Source organism: Pistacia vera, unplaced genomic scaffold, assembly GCF_008641045.1.
Source record: "Pistacia vera cultivar Batoury unplaced genomic scaffold, PisVer_v2 Contig401, whole genome shotgun sequence".
Classification (NCBI taxonomy): domain Eukaryota; kingdom Viridiplantae; phylum Streptophyta; class Magnoliopsida; order Sapindales; family Anacardiaceae; genus Pistacia; species Pistacia vera.
The window spans coordinates 345,958-363,024 of record NW_022196226.1 but is presented as its reverse complement, the minus strand read 5'-3'; the positions used below and the strand labels follow the sequence as shown (position 1 = coordinate 363,024).

Here is a 17,067-nt window from a genome sequence, read left to right as displayed (position 1 = left end):
TTTTTTTTTTTTTTTTTTACACTTGGATCATTAAAACATTAACTTTGAAATTTAGGAAGCATGGATATCACCCAACATCCTCCTTTGTCCCACACAACAACTCCCAACCCGTTCTTTCGAATATCCTCACAAAGTCTTATACAATCTCGAAGCCACACATATTCCATTAAAAAATTCAGATTAATTCCTCATAAAAGAAATCATGGGTAGGAAATGTCTTTAAGGGTTAAATGGACATGTTATTGTGGGTTGAAAGAAAGAAAATCAAGGTAAATATATATAGCAAGGCTCAACGGGATGACTAAGGATAGCATAAATAAGGTTGCTGGAAAGCTCAAACGGTCCAAAAATGGCCTAAGTCATTTCTTAATGTAAGGAATCTATCTACCCAACATAGTGGATGATAATCCAGGATTATACTAGTTATTTAGCTTTAGGCCGGATTTTAGATACTTCTAGTCTTTTTTGCCTGAATTGATACTTAATTCCTTACATTTCGTGTTTCAGGTTAAAAATGAAATTTTGAGCGAATAAGGGAATTTGGGTTTTTGGACTCAAAGCATGCAGAGGGCAATTCTGGAATTTTAGAATTCTTCAAGAAACTTCTCCAGCGAAATGGGCCGTGACACATCAGATCAGCTCCTTTGTCGCCGCGGCGAGATTCCTTCTTCGCCGCGGCGAAGTCCGCGTACTCCACTTTTTGTAAAACGCACAGTTTCGTGTTTAGGCTAAGTTGTATTATTTGGCAAGGTATAAAAGAAAGACTTAGTCTTTTGTTGTTTAGGGCATTCCTGGAGAGATAGAGAGAGTTTTTACATTATTTTGATTCATTTTTGAGTAATTTTGATTAAAATTGAAGATTCGAGGAGACCAGTGGATCATCAATTTGGGGAGATTCTTTTCCTTTCTTTTGTTTCCATTGTTGAACCTGGAGTTTTTCATTTCTTTTAATTGTTTTATGATTTAGCCATGAACTAACCTATTTTGGGTTAGGGTTTTGATGTAGTTCGGATTCTAATGGGTTAGAAAGTTGAGATTATTAATTTCATATGATTTGTTTTGATTGTGTGATTATTCTATATTATTGTTTGTATGTGATAATCTATTTACACTATGATTTTGCATTGATTTGATAGGATTTAGGATACTTTTCATACAATTTGGGTATAATTGCTGCCTAATTCTATTAATTTGTCTTGCAGGCCTAAACGGTGATTTTTAGCATAAATGACAGTTTTGAGCGTAAATTGTGTAACTTGAGCTTGGAAACCAGAATGACCTGAATTTAGAAGATTGGAAAGCTAGAAGAAGAGCTACAACTTTCATGTTTTGGGTTTTTCCTAAGTCTGACTGGAAAAGGGTGAAAACTTGCTTGAAGTTGTGAAGTACGCTGGGAACTGAAAGAAAATGTTCTTTGGACGGGCTCAGTATGTCTCCATAACTTGAGCTGTAGACCTCATATTGTTCTGATTCTTGAACTACTGGAAATATAATTTAAAGGGCTACAATTCATATGTTTAACACCTTTTCAGATTCAGACTCTATCATGCTCATATTGGCCCAAACGTCTTAGCCGTGCAAAGCAAGCTTCGCTGCGGTGACCGGCGTCAGATTTAAAAATAAAACAACGCGTTTTGGCTTGCTATGGCTTCGTCCTTAATGAGAGAGGTATAAATTAAGCGAAAAGGAAGAGAAAAGAGTCTCGGTTCGTCATTTGGGAGGCACTTATGGAAGGAGAGATATTGAAGATTTGGCTTCAAATTAGAGAAGATTTCTCCATCTTTTGTTTGCTTTTCAATGATGATCTTGATTCAGTTTGTTTTGTTGTTTTATTTTCGTTTTGAGTATGAACTGAGTTGTTTGCTAGGGTTTGATGTAATCTGATACAATTTCAAATTTCTATGAATTGATTTACTTTGAGTTTTAATTTCATGATTGAGTGTTTGTCCTGTCTTAATGATTTTTGGATGCTTGATCACCATTTAAATGTGTGTTGTTCACAATGAGACTGAGAAGTGATTTGTGATTGTCTCTTGGGATAATACCAATAAAGCAAACACTAGAGATAGGTTTAGCGATCTATGAAATCTAGATAGATTCCATAAAGCTTAAAAGACTTGAACTATTAATTTTCAATTGTTGGGTGTAGAAGCTTATAGGGATAAGTAGGGAAATGTGCCTGAGAAGGTATGTTTTACAACTTAGGGAATTCGATTTTCAATCAAGGAATTAGAATTTGGGTAATAGATTCTATGATTTGATTAGCGTATCTAGGTGAAATCAACACCCTAGCATTTTTTTAGCATTGTTTAAGTTTAAGTTGTTGGGTTTTGCTTTAATTTCATTATCATTCATTTTGTTAATTTGTATTAGTTTGTTAATTTTCATCATCCATTTATTGTTGCTTCAATTAGGAAACTAACTAAAATCGGTGCTTAGTAACACTATCCTCGTGGGAACGATACTCACTCATCACTTTATTACTTAGTGCGACTAGTATACTTGCTACATATGTATGTTGTAGGAAACACGCATCAGTATGTGATGAACATGATGAGATTGAGAATAATTCATGTTAAGCTTCTTGGGTAATCACCGTTGTATTATTGGATGCTAAAGATAGATTCAAGAACCCATGAAATCAATCTAGGATTCTTATGCTTAATGAACTTAGACTTATTACTTTCATTTGTTGGGTGCGGAAGGTTAATAGGAAGAGTAGGACAACATTGCCTGAGAAGGTATTTGGACACTTTAGAGAGTTCATTTACAATCAATGCATGAGAATATGAGTTTAGTTTAATTCTTAAAGTTTAACCCTAGAGTCCGAAAGAAGTCAAAACCTACCCGTTTGTTTGAATTGATTTTATCCGTTTTAAATCTTGCTTTCATAGTTTAAGTTTATTTTAGTAAAGTTTTGTTTTAATTATAGTTTAAATTGCTCCCTTAATCCAAAAGAATTCGATTGCTTCAACTTGAAAACGTTAGGAAACTTAATGCTTAGCAACAATCCTCGTGGGAACGATACTCACTCATCATTATATTACTTGTGCGACTAGTTATACTTGCTACATATTGCATGTTGATGAAACTGCATCAAGTTTTTGGCGCCGTTGCCAGGGATTGAGTTTTAAGTAACATTGAGTTTTCTATAGTTAGCTAATTGAAGTTTAATTTCTATTTTAAATTTCAGTTGGTTTGTGATCTCACTTTCTTTCGTTAATTCTGTGCAGTTTTATGTGAAGAGCGAGACGTCAACCAATGTTTCCGTTGATCTTGAGATGGAGAGAACCACCAGACGACTTAACAGAGAGAGAAGAGAAATAAAGGATTTAGTGGTTGAAACAGAGAAATAGTTTGTGAAATGGCAGAACCAGAAAACAGGACACTAAGGGAATTCCCAGTTCCCATGGTTAGGCGTGGTCGAGTATTACTAGGCCTACGGTGCAAGCCAACAACTTTGAGATTAGCCGCAATCATTCAGATGATCCAGCAGTCGGTAAGTTTTAATGGTGATTGAAGGAAGATCCGAATCAGCATATTGCAAACTTCTTGGAAATTGTGACACCTTCAAGTTGAACGGAGTGTCAATAACGCCATTAGGTGAGGTTATTCCCATTCTCATTGGGGATAAAGCTAAAGGGTGGTTAATGGCACTACCAGCAGGACTACACATCAACTTGGAATGATCTAGCACAGAAGTTCCTGACTAAGTTCTTTCCTCCAGCAAAATCAGCAAAACTGAGAAATGATATCACATCATTTCTACAGAGAGAATCCGAGTCATTGTATGGCTTGGAGAGGTACAAGGAATTGATGAGGAAATGTACACACCATGGGTTGCCAGTTTGGCTTCAAGTCCAACTTTCTACAATGGACTGATGGGTAATTGCAAACCATGGTGGATGCAGTATCGAGAGGATCTTTGCAGAATAAGACACCAGAGGAGGCTTATGAGTTGCTTGAGGTTTTGGCAAGCAACAACTATCAAAGTCCAAATGAGAGAGCAATACCGAGAAAATCTACGGGTCTTCATGAAGTTGATGCTTTCACAGCCATCTCAGCCCAACTCACGACACTTTAGAAGCAGTTGGGAAGTATGCAGGTAAACTCTATTCAAGCACCTCAACTAACTTGTGATTTTTGTGAAGGAAACCATGTGAGAAGCGAGTGTCAAGTGGGGAACACATTTGCTTCGTCATCTTCATCAACGGAGCAAGTGAACTACTTGGCAGGAAATCAGAGGCAACCAAACAACCCGTAATCCAACACATACAATCTGAGGTGGAGAAATCATCCAAATCTGGCTTGGGGCAATCAAAACCAGAAAAATAATCAATGGAACCAAAGGACATTGCCGAATAACCAACCAGTGGTGAATAATCAACCGGGAGATCCAAGAGTGACAAAGTTGGAAGACATGTTTGGGAAATTTATGTAGGAAACCAAGGGATATATGAATGAGACGAGGACGAATTTCAGAAATCAATGGGCATCCATTCGGAATCTTGAGGTACAGATGGGCCAATTGGCCGAGAAGCTAAATGAGAGACCGCAGGGTTCCTTACCAAGCAATATAGTCACTAACCCACGTGAGCAAGCAAATGCCATAATTTTGAGGAGTGGGACAGTTTTGGAAGAGGTTGAACAAGCCAGAAAGAAAGAATCTGAAGAGGAAGTTGATGAAGAGATTGTAGTTGATGAGAAACCAAGCGGTTTGGAGGAAGAGAACAAAAAAAAGGATGAAAGGCAAAAGAAGAAGGAGAAATTTCCATTCCCTAAGATACCACCAGAGTTGGCACATCATACTCCACCTGTGCCTTTTCCTCAGAGACTGAAGAAGAAAAATCAGGATAAGCGGTTTTTAAAATTTATTGAAATTTTAAAAAAATTGCATATTAACATTCCTTTTGCAGATGCATTGTAGCAGATGCCGAGCTATGTGAAGTTCTTTAAGGAAATCCTTTCGAACAAAAGGAAGTTAGAAGATGAGGAAACGGTCATGCTTATGGAGGAGTGCAGTGCCATTCTCCAGAAGAAGTTACCCCCGAAGCTCAAAGATCCAGGGAGTTTTACTATTCCTTGCACTATAGGAGATATTATGTTTGATCTTGTTTTATGTGATTTAGGTGATAGTATTAATTTAATGCCCTTTTCTGTTTTCAGGAGATTAGGAATTGGTGAAGTGAAGCCAACGACAATGTCGTTGCAACTAGCGGATAGGTCCATAAAACATCCGAGGGGGATAGTGGAGGATGTGTTAGTGAAGGTGGATAAGATAATTTTTCCAACTGATTTTGTGGTTCTAGATATGGAAGAGGATAAGGAAATTCCTCTCATTTTGGGCCGACCATTCTTGGCCACGGGGAGAGCACTAATAGATGTGCAAGAAGGAAAGCTACTGTTGAGAGTTCAAGATGAAACAGTAACTTTCAATGTCTTTGAGGCGATGAAGTTTACATCCGAATCAGATTCGTGTTTTAGTGTCGATGTGGTGGATAAATTGGTTGTGGAATCTATGTAATTTCACAGTGCAATTAATTTGCTAAGGTCGTAGCCTTTATTTAATTGTTAGAAAATTAAATAAATGAAATTACGTTTAAATATGTGTTCGCATATATTAAATAATTATCATTTTTGTAAATGTTAAATATATATATTTAAATATATATTAATTGATTTTAATTAAGATAATGATGAATTATAGTAAAATCTAATTGGGAGTGTTTGGAAACATGGGGTGTTTGGGTTGAGCCCAAGCCCATTCCATGGGAATAGGGCAATTAAAATAACACTATAAAGCAAAAGTGTTAATTGAATTAGAAAGACATTATTCATTTCACTCATTCATTTTGAAAGAAAACACATAGCCCTTATTTCTCACTCTCACCGGATTTCTTTTGTAAAGAATCAAAGTTCTTCTTTGATTTTTCTTCTTTGTCTTAGGCTAAGAGGGATCTAGCAAATCAATCTTTAGTTCCTTGCGATTGTCTTCGTGTGGACTACGTTGGTTCGATCCTACACTTGGGTCGGTAGCAAAATACGTTCAGAGACAACTTGGAGGAACCTCCAAACGTGCGTATTATTCCTTAAACCTTGAAATATTTTTTGCAGATTTAATATATATATTGTATAAACGGTGATTTTTGTTTTCACTAGCGTATGGGTCATTTACTAACAACGTTTCACAAAACACAGTCACCCAAAACAACTTACTCTCTCAAACCCGAAACCGTTTATATATGTGTGTTGTGTGTGCATCACTCTCCCCGACCACAATTGAATTTTAACCTTTTCATACTTCGTTTGAATTGCTTTTTTTTTTTTTTTTTTTTTTTTTTTTTTTTTTTTTTACACTATTGGATCAATTAAAACATTAACTTTAGAATTTAGGAAGCATGGATATCACCAACATCCTCCTTTGTCCCACACAACAACTCCCAACCCTCTTTCGAATATCCTCACAAAGTCTTATACAATCTCGAAGCCACACATATTTCACATTAAAAAATTCAGATTAATTCCTAAAAGAAAATCATGGGTAGGAAATGTCTTTAAGGGTTAAATGGACATGTTATTGTGGGTTGAAAGAAAGAAAATCAAGGCTAAATATATATAGCAGAGGCTCAACGGATGACTAAGGATAATAGCATAAATAGTTGGCTGGAAAGGCTCAAACGTCAAAAAGGCCTAAGTCATTTCTTAATGTAAGGAATCTATCTACCCAACATAGTGGATGATAATCCGAGGATTATACTAGTTTATTAAGCTTTTAGGCCGGATTTTAGATACTTCTTAGTCTATTTTTGCCTGATTGATACTTAATTCCTTACATTTCGTGTTTCAGGTTAAAAATGAAAATTTTGAGCGAATAAAGGTAGATTTGGAGTTTTTGGACTCAGAAGCATGCAGAGGGCAATTCTGGAATTTTAGAATTCTTCAAGACTTCTTCGCAGCGAAATGGGCCAGTGACACATCAGATTCAGCTCCTTGTCGCCGCGGCAGAGCTTCTTCGCGCGGGCGAAGTCCGCGTACTCCACTTTTTGTAAAACGCACAGTTTCGTGTTTAGGCTAAGTTGTATTATTTTGGGCAAGGTATAAAGAAAGACTTAGTCTTTTTTTAGGGCATTCCTGGAGAGATAGAGAGAGTTTTTACATTATTTTAGATTCATTTGAGTAATTTTGGATTAACAAGTTGGAAGATTCGAGGAGACCAGTGGATTCATCAATTTGGGGAGATTCTTTTCCTTTCTTTTGTTTCCATTATGTTGAACCTGGAGTTTTTCATTTCTTTTAATTGTTTTTTGATTTGCCATGAACTAACCTATTTTGGGTTAGGGTTTTGATGTAGTTCGGATTCTAATGGGTTAGAAGTTGATGATTATTAATTTCATATGATTTTGTTTTGATTGTGTGATTTTCTATATTATTGTTGTATGTGATAATCATATTTACACTATGATTTTGCATTGAATTTTGATAGGATTTAGGATACTTTTCATACAATTTGGGCTATAATTGCTGCCTAATTCTATTAATTTGTCTTGCAGGCCTAAACGGTGATTTTTAGCATAAATACAGTTTGAGCGTAATTGTGTAACTTGGACTTGGAAACTCAGAATGACCTGAATTTAGAAGATTTGAAGCTAAGAGAAGAGCTACAACTTTCATGTTTTGGGTTTTTCCTAAGTCTGACTGGAAGGGTGAAAACTGGCTTGAGTTGTGAAAGTAGCGCTGGGAACTGAAGAAAAATGTCTTTGGACGTGCTTCAGTATGTCTGCCATAACTTGAGCTGTAGACCTCATATTGTTCTGATTCTTGAACTACTGGAAAATAATTTAAAGGGCTACAATTCATATGTTTAACACCTTTTCAGATTCAGACTCTTCATGCTCATATTTGGCCCAAACGTCTTAGCCGTGGCAAAGACAAAGCTTCGCTGCGGTGACCGGCGTCAGATTTAAAAATAAAACAACGCGTTTTGGCTTGCTATGGCTTCGTCCTTAAGTGAGAGAGTATAAATTAGAGCGAAAAGGAAGAGAAAAGAGTCTCGGTTCGTCATTTGGGAGGCAGCTTATGGAAGGAGAAGATTATTGAAGATTTGGGCTTCAAATAGAGAAGATTTCTCCATCTTTTGTTTGCTTTTCAATGATGAATCTTGATTCATTTTGTTTTGTTGTTTTATTTCGTTTTGAGTATGAACTGAGTTGTTTAGCTAGGGTTTGATGTAATCTTGATACAATGATTCAAATTTCTATGAAGATTTACTTTGAGTTTTAATTTCAATTGAGTGTTTGTCTCTGTGCTTGTTGTTGTTTGATGATTTTGATGCTTGTCACCATTTAAATGTGTGTTGTTCACAATGAGACTGAGAAGTGATTTGTGTTGTGCCTCTTGGGATAAATACCATAGATAAAGCAAACACTAGAGATAGGTTTAGCGATCTATGAAATCTAGATAGAATTCCATAAAGCTTAAAAGACTTGAACTATTAATTTTCAATTTGTTGGGTGTAGAAGCTAATAGGGATAAGTAGGGAAATGTAGCCTGAAAGGTATGTTTTACACTTAGGGAATTCGATTTTCAATCAAGGAATTAGAATTGGGTAATAGACTATGATTTGGATTAGCGTATCTAGGTGAAATCAACACCCTAGCATTTTTAGCATTGTTTAAGTAGTTAAGTTGTTGGGTTTTGCTTTAATTCATTATCATTCTTTGTTAATTTGATTTAGTTGTTATTTTCCATCAATCCAATTTATTGTTGCTTCAATAGGACTTAAACTAGAAAAATCGGTGCTTAGTACACTATCCTCGTGGGACGATACTCACTCATCACTTTATACTTAGTGCGACTAGTATACTTGCTACATATTGTATGTTGTAGGAAACACGCACAGTTGTGATGAACAATGAGATTGAGAGATAATTCATGTTAAGCTTCTTGGGTAATCACCGTTGTATTATTGGATGCTAAAGATAGTTCAGAACCCATGAAATCAATCTAGGATTCTTATGCTTAATGAACTTAGACTTATTAACTTTCATTTTGTTGGGTGCGGAAGGTTAATAGGGAAGAGTAGGACACATTGCCTGAGAAGGTAGTTGGACACTTTAGAGAGTTCAATTTACAATCAATGCATGAGAATATGAGTTTAGTTTAATTCTAAGTTTAACCCTAGAGTCCGAAAGAAGTCAAACCCTACCCTTTTGTTGAATTGATTTTATCCCGTTTTAATCTTGCTTTCATGTTAAAGTTTATTTTAGTAAAGTTTTGTTTTATATAGTTTAAATTGCTCCCTTAAATCCAAAAGAATTCGATGCTTCAACTTGAAACGTTAGGAAACTTAAGCTTAGCAAAATCCTCGTGGGAACGATACTCACTCATCATTATATTACTTGTGCGACTAGTATACTTGCTACATATTGCATGTTTATGAAACATGCATCAAGTTTTTGGCGCCGTTGCCAGGGATGAGTTTTAAGTTAACATTGAGTTTTATAGTTGAGCTAATTGAAGTTTTAATTCTATTTTAAATTTTCAGTTGTTTGTGATCTCACTTTCTTTCGTTAATTCTGTGCAGTTTATGTGAAGAGCGAGACGTCAACCAATGGTTCCTGTTGATCTGGAGATTGAGAAACCCCAGACGACTTAACAGAGAGAGAAGAAAATAAAGGATTTAGTGGTTGAAACAGAAGAAATAGTTGTTGAAATGGCAGAACCAAAAACAGGACACTAAGGATTCTCAGTTCCCATGGTTAATGGCAGTGGGTCGAGTATTACTAGGCCTACGGTGCAAGCCAACAACTTTGAGATTAAGCCGGCAATCATTCAGATGATCCAGCAGTCGGTAAGGTTTAATGGTGATTTGAAGGAAGATCCGATCAGCATATTGCAAACTTCTTGGAAATTTGTGACACCTTCAAGTTGAACGGAGTGTCAAATACGCCATTAGGTTGAGTTTATTCCCATTCTCATTGGGGATAAAGCTAAAGGGTGGTTAATGGCACTACCGCAGGGACTATCACAACTTGGATGATCTAGCACAGAAGTTCCTGACTAAGTTCTTTCCTCCAGCAAATCAGCAAACCTGAGAAATGATATCAAATCATTTCTACAAGAGGACCGAGTCATTGTATAGGCTTGGGAGAGGTACAAGGAATTGATGAGGAAATGTACACACCATGGGTTGCCAGTTTGGCTTCAAGTCAAAACTTTCTACAATGACTGATGGGTAATTGCAAACCATGGTGGATGCAGTATCGAAGGACTATTACCCAAGAAGCTCAACATGATTCATTTCTCAATCTCATCATATTCATCAAATAAAATCAATAAAAACAGAATAACCACACAATCTGTGCAATAGAATCTAAAAATAAGAATAATCAATTGATTAACCCATAGAAATCCGAGTTACATCAAAACCCTAACCCAAAATGGGTTAGTTCATAACTAAATCAACACAAACAGCAAGAGAAACCGTAAACGTAGCATTCAACATATTGAAATAAAGAGAAAAGAAAAGGAATCTCCCCTAGTTGAAGAATCCATGAGGTTGAATCTCAAATCTTCTCACTTTCTCAACAAAAATGTCAAATCTATTCAAAACTCAATGAAAAACCAGATGAAACTAGACGAACCACTCTCAAAATGGCAAGGCTTTTCTTATATAGCTCGCCCAAAAGACCTAAAACTTTCCTAAAATAAAACTTTGCATTTTGGAGAAAACTAAAATTCGTAGACTTCGCCGCGGTGACGAACTAAAACTAAATCTCGCTCTTAGCTACTTTCGCCGCGGCGAACCTTCCTGAAAAGTTTTGGAATTACAGTATTTCCCTCGGCTTGCTTTTTCCTTGAATCTTCTATATTCGATGCTTTCTCATGGAAACAAACTTCATAGTGCTTCAATCTGCTTCGGAACTTTCCCTAATTCTGAGATCCGCTTACTTCTGAGTCTAGAAACTCCAATTCGCTCATTATTTGCTAAAAATGTACGCTTTGGCTTGAAACATAAAATATATAGAATTAAGTAGCAATTTAGGCATAAACGAACTAAGAAATATCTAAAATCCGGTCAAAAAGCCTAGATAAAATAGTATAATTCTCGGATTATCAAAACTGAATACATAATATCGAGAGTAACTGAAGGTTGACACTATTTCTATGCCTTCGTCTCGTCAAGATAACATATGATGAAAGGATCAAATTGTACGGTAACCATATCGTTGACAAGTAGCTACTTTGCTAAATTCGAATCTATCGGGTGGCCATGATGCCTTGCTAGGGGCCAATCTTGGTCTGTGTATAGTGAGACGATTAATTGGTGTTAATCGTGATACTATAAACTACCGGTATGATGAGGAGCCTATGGGTCACACACATAGAAGATAATTTAAGAGCCAAGCAGTTAGAATGGCGTTTTCGTCTTTTTGGGTGAAAGGGTATTTGGTAATTTCACAGTGCAATTAATTTGCTAAGGTCGTAGCCTTTATTTAATTGTTAGAAAAATTAAATAAATGAAATTATCGTTTAAATATGTGTTCGCATATATTTAAATAAATTATCATTTTTGTTAAATGTTAATATATATATATATTAAATATATATAATTGATTTAATTAAGATAATGATGAAATATAGTAAATATCTAATTGGGAGTGTTTGGAAACATGGGGTGTTTGGGTTGGAGCCCAAGCCATTCCATATGGGAATAGGGCAATTAAAATAACACTATAAAAGCAAAAAGTGTTAATTGAAATTAGAAAGACATTATTCATTTCACTCATTCATTTTGAAAGAAAACACATAGCCCTTATTTCTCACTCTCACGCCGGATTTTGCTTTTGTAAAGAATCAAAGTTCTTCTTTGATTTTTCTTCTTTGTTCTTAAGGCTAAAGAGGGATCTAGCAAATCAATCTTTAGTTCCTTGCGATTGTCTTCGTGTGGACTACGTTGGTTCGATCCTACACTTGGGTCGGTAGCAAAATACGTTCAGAGACAACTTGGAGGAACCTCCAAACGTGCGTATTATTCCTTAAACCTGAAAATATTTTTTGCAGATTTAATATATATATTGTATAAACGGTGATTTTTTTTCCACTGCGGAAATGGGTCATTTACTAACAACGTTCACAAAACACAGTCACCCAAAACAACTTACTCTCTCAAACCCGAAACCGTTATTATATGTGTGTGTGTGTGCATCACTCTCCCCGACCACAATTGAATTTAACCTTTTCATACTTCGTTATTGAATTGCTTTTTTTTTTTTTTTTTTTTTTTTTTTTTTTTTTTTGTACACTATTGGACAATTAAAACATTAACTTTAGAAATTTAGGAAGCATGGATATCACCCAACATCCTCTTTGTCCCACACAACAACTCCCAACCGTTCTTTCGAATATCCCACAAAGTCTTATACAAATCTCGAAGCCACACATATTTCACATTAAAAAATTCAGATTAATTCCCATAAAAGAAAATCATGGGTAGGAAATGTCTTTAAGGGTTAAATGGACATGTTATTGTGGGTTGAAAGAAAGAAAATCAAGGCTAAATATATATAGCAAGAGCTCAACGGATGACTAAGGATAATAGCATAAATAAGGTTGGCTGGAAAGGCTCAAACGTCCAAAAAGGCTAAGTCATTTCTTAATGTAAGGAATCTATCACCAACATAGTGGATGATAATCCGAGGATTATACTAGTTTATTAAGCTTTTAGGCCGGATTTTAGATACTTCTTAGTCTATTTTTGCCTGAATTGATACTTAATTCCTTACATTCGTGTTTCAGGTTAAAAATGAAAATTTTGAGCGAATAAAGGTAGATTTGGAGTTTTTGGAATCAGAAGCATGCAGAGGGCAATTCTGGAATTTTAGAATTCTTCAAGAAACTTCTTCGCAGCGAAATGGGCCAGTGACACATCAGATCAGCTCCTTTGTGCCGCGGCGAGATTCCTTCGCCGGGCGAAGTCCGCGTACTACTTTTTGTAAAACGCACAGTTTCGTGTTTAGGCTAAGTTGTATATTTTGGGCAAGGTATAAAAGAAAGACTTAGTCTTTTGTTTAGGGCATTCCTGGAGAGATAGAGAGAGTTTTTACATTATTTTAGATTCATTTTTGAGTAATTTTGGATTAACAAGTTGGAAGATTCGAGGAGACCAGTGGATTCATCAATTTGGGGAGATTCTTTTCCTTTTCTTTTGTTTCCATTATGTTGAACCTGGAGTTTTTCATTTCTTTTAATTGTTTTATTGATTTAGCCATGAACTAACCTATTTTGGGTTAGGGTTTTGATGTAGTTCGGATTCTAATGGGTTAGAAAGTTGATGATTATTAATTTCATATGATTTTGTTTTGATGTGTGATTATTCTATATTTATTGTTTTTATGTGATAATCATTTTTACACCTGATATTTGCATTGAATTTTGATAGGATTTAGGATACTTTTCATACAATTTGGGCTATAATTGCTGCCTATTCTATTAATTTGTCTTGCAGGCCTAAACGGTGATTTTTAGCATAAATGACCGTTTGAGCGTAAATTGTGTAACTTGAGCTTGGAAACTCAGAATGACCTGATTAGAAGATTTGGAAAGCTAAGAAGAAGAGCTACAACTTTCATGTTTTGGGTTTTCCTAAGTCTGACTGGAAAAGGGTGAAAACTTGGCTGAAGTTGTGAAAAGTACGCTGGGAACTGAAGAAAAATGTCTTTGGGCGTGCTTCAGTATGTCTGCCATAAGTAGCTGTAGACCTCATATGTTCTGATTCTTGAACTACTGGAAATATAATTTAAAGGGCTACAATCCTATGTTTAACACCTTTTCAGATTCAGACTCTATCATGCTCATATTTGCCCAAACGTCTTAGCCGTGGCAAAGACAAAGCTTCGCTGCGGTGACCGGCGTCAGATTTAAAAATAAAACAACGCGTTTTGGCTTGCTATGGCTTCGTCCTTAAGTGGAGAGAGGTATAAATTGAGCGGAAAGGAAGAGAAAAGAGTCTCGGTTCGTCATTTGGGAGGCAGCTTATGGAAGGAGAAGATTATGAAGATTTGGGCTTCAAATAGAGAAGATTTCTCCATCTTTTGTTTGCTTTTCAATGATGAATCTTGATTCAGTTTGTTTTTGTTGTTTTATTTCGTTTTGAGTATGAACTGAGGTGTTAGCTAGGGTTTGATGTAATTGATACAATGATTCAAATTTCATAGATTGATTTACTTTGAGTTTTAATTTCATGATTGAGTGTTTGTCTCTGTGCTTAATGATTTTTGGGTGCTTGATCACCATTTAAATGTGTGTTGTTCACAATGAGACTGAGAAGTGATTTGTGATTGTGCCTCTTGGGATAAATACCATAGATAAAGCAAACACTAGAGATAGGTTTAGCGATCTATGAAATCTAGATAGAATTCCATAAAGCTTAAAAGACTTGAACTATTATTTTCAATTTGTTGGGTGTAGAAGCTTAATAGGGATAAGTAGGGAAATGTAGCTGAGAAGGTATGTTTTACAACTTAGGGAATTCGATTTTCAATCAAGGAATTAGAATTTGGGTAATAGATTCTATGATTTGGATAGCGTTATAGGTGAAATCAACACCCTAGCATTTTTTTAGCATTGTTTAAGTAGTTAAGTTGTGGGTTTTGCTTTAATTTCATTATCATTCATTTTGTTAATTTGTATTTAGTTTGTTAATTTTCCATCAATCAATTTATTGTTGCTTCAATTAGGACTTAAACTAGAAAAATCGGTGCTTAGTAACACTATCCTCGTGGGACGATACTCACTCATCACTTTATTACTTAGTGCGAATAGATACTTGCTACATATTGTATGTTGTAGGAAACACGCATCAGTATGTGATGAACATGATGAGATTGAGAGAAATTTGTTAAGCTTCTTGGGTAATCACGTTGTATTATTGGATGCTAAAGATAGATTCAAGAACCCATGAAATCAATCTAGGATTTTATGTTAAGAAAGACTATTAACTTTCATTTTGTTGGGTGCGGAAGGTTAATAGGGAAGAGTAGGACAACATTGCCTGAGAAGGTATGTTGGACACTTTAGAGAGTTCAATTTACAATCAATGCATGAGAATATGAGTTTAGTTTAATTCTTAAAGTTTAACCCATAGAGTCCGAAAGAAGTCAAAACCTACCCGTTTGTTTGAATTGATTTTATCCGTTTTAAATCTTGCTTTAGTTTAAGTTATTTTAGTAAAGTTTTGTTTTAATTATAGTTTAAATTGCTCCTTAAATCCAAAAGAATTCGATTGCTTCAACTTGAAAACGTTAGGAAACTTAAGCTTTAGCAACAATCCTCGTGGGAACGATACTCATCATATTATATTACTTGTGCGACTAGTAACTGCTACTATTGCATGTGTTGATGAAACATGCATCAAGTTTTGGCGCCGTTGCCAGGGATTGAGTTTTAAGTAACATTGAGTTTTCTATAGTTAGCTAGATTGAAGTTTAATTTCTATTTAAATTTTCAGTTGGTTTGTGATCTCACTTTCTTTCGTTATTCTGTGCAGTTATGTGAAGAGCGAGACGTCAACCAAAGGTTCCTGTTGATCTTGAGATTGAGAGAACCACCAGACGACTTAACAGAGAGGAAGAAAATAAAGGATTTAGGTGTTGAAAACAGAGAAGTTGTTGAAATGGCAGAACCAGAAAACAGGACACTAAGGGAATTCTCAGTTCCCATGGTTAATGGCAGTGGGTCGAGTATTACTAGGCCTACGGTGCAAGCCAACAACTTTGAGTAAGCCGGCAATCATTCAGATGATCCAGCAGCGGTAAGGTTTAATGGTGATTTGAAGGAAGATCCGAATCAGCATATTGCAAACTTCTTGGAAATTTGGGACACCTTCAAGTTGAACGGAGTGTCAAATAAGCCCTTAGGTTGAGGTTATTCCCATTCTCATGGGGGAAAGCTAAAGGGTGGTTAATGGCACTACCAGCAGGGACTACACAACTTGGAATGATCTAGCACAGAAGTTCCTGACTAAGTTCTTTCCTCCAGCAAATCAGCAAAACTGAGAAATGATATCACATCATTTCTAAGAGGAATCCGAGTCATTGTATGAGGCTTGAGAGGGTACAAGGAATTGATGAGGAAATGTACAAACCATGGGTTGCCAGTTTGGCTTCAAGTCCAAACTTTCTACAATGGACTGATGGGTAACGTGCAAACATGGTGGATGCAGTATCGAGAGGAGCTTTGCAGAATAAGACACGAGGAGGCTTAGAGTGCTTGAGGTTTTGGCAAGCAACAACTATCAAAGTCCAAATGAGAGAGCAATACCGAGAAAATCTACGGGTCTCATGAAGTTGATGCTTTCACAGCCATCTCAGCCCAACTCACGACACTTCATAAATAGTTGGGAAGTATGCAGGTAAACTCTATTCAAGCACCCTCAACTAACTTGTGATTTTTGTGCAGGAAACCATGTGAGGAGCGAGTGCAGTGGGGAAACCATTTGCTTCGTATCTTCATCAACGGAGCAAGTGAACTACTTGGCAGGAAATCAGAGGCAACCAAACAACCCGTACTCCCACACATACAATCTGAGGTGGGTCATCCAAATCTGGCTTGGGGCAATAAAACCAGAAAAATAATCAATGGAACCAAAGGACATTGCCGAATAACCAACCAGTGGGAATAATCACCGGGAGATCCAAGAGTGACAAAGTTGGAAGACATGTTTGGGAAATTTATGTAGGAAACCAAGGGATATATGAATGAGACGAGGACGAATTTAGAAATCAATGGCATCCATTCGGAACTTGAGGTACAGATGGGCCAATTGGCCGAGAAGCTAAATGAGAGACCGCAGGGTTCTTACCAAGCATATAGTCACTAACCCACGTGAGCAAGCAAATGCCATAATTTTGAGGAGTGGGACAGTTTTGGAAGAGGTTGAACAAGCCAGAAAGAAAGAATCTGAAGAGGAAGTTGATGAAGAGATTGTAGTTGATGAGAAACCAAGCGGTTTGGAGGAAGAGAACAAAAAAAAGGAGAAAGGCAAAAAAAGAAGGAGAAATTTCCATT

The 17,067-nt window shown here is 36.2% G+C and overlaps 1 protein-coding gene and 1 non-coding gene across 2 annotated transcripts in view; both read right to left on the bottom strand.

Moving 5' to 3' along the window:
• The window catches only part of LOC116141935, a gene marked incomplete at its 5' end in the record, with an annotated part of 108,402 nt that overhangs the window by 71,752 nt on the left and 19,583 nt on the right, over positions 1-17,067 (bottom strand).
• LOC116141971 lies at positions 10,088-10,191 on the bottom strand. Its single transcript, XR_004129917.1, has one exon. It is a non-coding gene; the product is annotated as a small nucleolar RNA R71 (small nucleolar RNA).